General features: G+C 39.0%; 1 protein-coding gene and 1 long non-coding RNA gene across 4 annotated transcripts in view; one reads left to right on the forward strand and one right to left on the reverse strand.

Moving 5' to 3' along the window:
- The window catches only part of LOC105550526, a 9,728-nt gene extending 7,978 nt beyond the window's left edge, over window positions 1-1,750 (forward strand). Inside the window, exon 3 of the long non-coding RNA XR_001007741.1 lies at window positions 1,511-1,750. This is a non-coding gene — a long non-coding RNA (uncharacterized LOC105550526). The remainder of the gene's footprint in view (window positions 1-1,510) is intronic.
- Window positions 1-3,556, reverse strand: part of LOC105550525 (putative RNA-binding protein Luc7-like 2) — a 111,263-nt gene that overhangs the window by 4,285 nt on the left and 103,422 nt on the right. The gene's annotated exons all lie outside the window — the stretch shown is intronic.

The following is a 3,556-nucleotide window of genomic DNA, read 5'->3' on the forward strand; positions in this document are numbered from 1 at the left end:
ACATGTGGTAGTCTTATGCCAGTCTAATTATTGTCAAAGATGTAGATCCTGTGTTCTAACTCACACAGGAACTTTTTTTTTTTTTTTTTTTTTTTAATGAGAGACGGAGTCTCGCTCTGTCACCCAGGCTGGAGTGCAATGGTGCGATCCTGGCGCACTGCAACCTCCACCTTCAGGTTCAAGCGATTCTCCTTCCTCAGCCTCCTGAGTAGCTGAGATTACAGGCATGCGCCACCATGCCCAGCTAATGTCTGTATTTTAGTAGAGACGGGGTTGGTTGGCCAGGCTGGTCTTGAGCTCCTGATCTCAAGTGATACGCCCATCTCGGTCTCCCAAAGTGCTGGGATTATAAACGTGTGCCACCGTGCCCGGCCTCACATAGGAAACTTCTTAGAGCAACTTAAAGTTGTTCAACTATGTTATATGTCTGTCTTATGTTTTACTAAGTCTACTACGGTAAAACATATACAATTATTATTAAAATCACCTTAAGGACTACTAAAAACAAGGCCAGAATATAAGAAATAAAATATTGAGAGCCTATTAACAAACTCAGCTTGTGAGTGATTTCAGGGAATGGAAAGTTGAGTCAAAAAAAGGAAAGATTTTAACAGCTTTCTGTGGATTTTATTATAGATTTTATGTGGAGTAATCCACAGAATATGTAAGACTAGTAGGTACTAGGCACTCAAAAAATGTTTATCATACATATACTTTTGAATAGTTGTCAAGAAAAAAGCAATTTTAAACATGGCTTACATTACACAGAAATTACCTGGTTTAAGGGCCATCATGTGACCTGAGAAGTTTTGAGAGCTTGATCTATACAGACTGAATGCTAAACTCTTCTACCACATTATAATCCTTTGTCTATTCTTAATAGATATTCAAGTCCTCAAACATACCTTACCCTATGCCTGCACCTTTTGAATGTTCTCATTAAACCAAGGAAGTCTTGGAACTTCCTTAAGATTATGAGTCTGCCTTGCCAAGCTAAAGGTATGTAACAATACGTATCTATAGTGCAGATAAAACAAGAATATACTAGAATGTGTCTGCTCTGAAAAAGCATCCCAGCTCAAATTAAGTTTAGAAAACAATAAATCAAAGCTAAACAACTCTTTTAATGAAAGGACTTCTCAGAGCCCCTAATTTGCTGATCCATACTAAGGGCATTGGTATTTAATATTATTTACCTGTAAAGAACTTTTTTCCAAGACACACTAACCAGAGAAAAGCAATAACCTCTGCACATATTGGTTCCAATTTCTTGCTCTGGCTCATAAGTATATTCTTTCAAAACTACCCATATAATCACAGAAAAACGTTGTACACCCACACACAAATGTGTACATATTACCAGATGCAAAAGTTTCAAACCAATAATCTGAACTCTAAACATAAGTAACATAAGTAAACATAAACAACTCTAAAACATTAAGGGAGCTCCATATCCTCTGATTGACACATCAATACCTCCTCTTGGATCGTTCTCTGCTCCTATCTCTAGAACTGTGCCGACTTCTCTGGTGGCTACGGCTGCGGCTACGGCTGCTGGAGCGGGACCTGTGGCGATGGCGTTTCTCCCGAGATTTGGATCGAGTTCTCCTCTTGCGTTCACGTGACATGGAGCGAGATCGATGTCTGCGATGCTCTCTGGACCTGGATCTACCAGACAAGATTAGATTTTGTTTTTATCTTTGTAATTACTACATTTCTCATTTATTAAAGGCTTTTCTTTAAAGAGAAACTTTTTCTCAGTAGTCTTAATGTCAATTATATTCCAAGTCAGCTAAATCTACACTAAATTGCTGGTGTGTTAATAACTACATACTAGAATTCAAAATAAAACTTAATTCTCAGCCAGGCGCCGTGGCTCACATCTATAATCCCAACCCTTTGGGAGTCTGAGGCAGGAGGATCGCTTGAGCTCAGGATTTTGAGAGCAGCCTAGGCAACATGGCAAAACTCTGTCTCTATAAGACATACAAAAATTAGCTGGGCACAGAGGCACGTGCCTGTAGTTCCAGCTACTCAGGAAGCTGAGGTGGGAGGATCACTTGAGCCAGGGAGGTCAAGGCTGCTGTAATGACCTGTGATCACACTGCTGCAGTCCAGCCTGGGCAACAGAGTGAAATTCTGTCTCAAAAACAAAAACAGGACACTGATAATTCTCAGAGATCAATCAGTAATGTATAAATTTATATCAGAAATAGTTTTTCAAGTGAAAGCAACTTTCGAACCACTACTATATGCCAGGGACTATATTATCTAGATGTGTTATGAATTTAATTGCACTTAAATATCTTGAACATTTTTGGTATTCTCTAGAAATTAAATATGTACCTGACAGACCTGGATAGAAGAGAAGAGATGAGGAAGCATACGTCAGGATAAATTACTCTCTCTCTCAATTAGAAAGGTGAGATAACCATAGAAATACGTTTTTAATGCCCACAATATGCATGCCTAGTCACAGTGTAATCAAAACAGAGTAAGGGCCAGGGGTGGTAGCTCACGCCTTTAATCCCAGCACTTTGGGAGGCTGAGGCAGGATGATCACCCAAGCCTGGGAAGTCAAGGCTATAGTGAGCTGTGTTCACACCACTGCATTCCAGCCTGGGCAATAGAGAGCAAGAAAAAACACAGTAAGACAGTTCTCTATTCAAGGAGCAAAGAGTTTGGGAGAAAAAAAACTTGCGAAAATAATTTTTGAAAACTTGACTCAGATTGCAATAACAAAATGTATTTCTAATGAATACACAGAAATAGAGAAACAAACATTCTGAAAACCCAGAAGATCTACGATCAAGGTGCTGGCAAAATAAAAACATTTTTTGAAAAGAAACCCACAAGGTGTAAGACACTTTTATAGCCTCCACCAGGTCACAAACTAACTTGTGGGGTCGGTGGGGGTGCGTTGGGAGGGTGGAAATGGCATGCAGAGGACATAAACATTTGACGGGAAACAAAGGCATGCAATTTTGTTAGAAGAGTCACTTTATGATGGAAATGTTCTCAACTGGGTTATGGTGATAGTGCACAGCTTTAAATTTGCTAAAAAATCACTGACTTCAGAGTAAATCATTTTTAATACCTCAATAAAACTGTTAAATTTAAGTCACTTTAAGAATGTGGGGTTTGCTCATAATTTGATACAGCAAGTTCAAAATCATATTATACATATGAGATAGTTTACAAATACAGTTTATGTTCAACTGATTGTTATAAACAATGCTTAAAGACATTCAGCTTATATCAACATTATAGTCAAACAAAGGTACATGACATGGATGTAGTTTTAGCCACTCTTAAAAGGAGTATTTCTGGCTGGGTACAGTAGCTTGTGTCTGTAATCCCAGCACTTTGGGAGGCCACCATGGGAGGATTGCTTAATCCTTAAACGGAAGGAGTTCAAGACCAGCCTGGGCAACATAGGGAGACTCCATATCTACAATAAATTTTTAAAAATTAGCTGGACATGGTGGCACACCCCTGTGGTCCCAGCTACTCAGGACAGAGTGAGACCCTGTCTCAAAAACAAAACAAAATTAAA

This window comes from Mandrillus leucophaeus, unplaced genomic scaffold (genome assembly GCF_000951045.1).
Source record: "Mandrillus leucophaeus isolate KB7577 unplaced genomic scaffold, Mleu.le_1.0 Scaffold49, whole genome shotgun sequence".
Classification (NCBI taxonomy): domain Eukaryota; kingdom Metazoa; phylum Chordata; class Mammalia; order Primates; family Cercopithecidae; genus Mandrillus; species Mandrillus leucophaeus.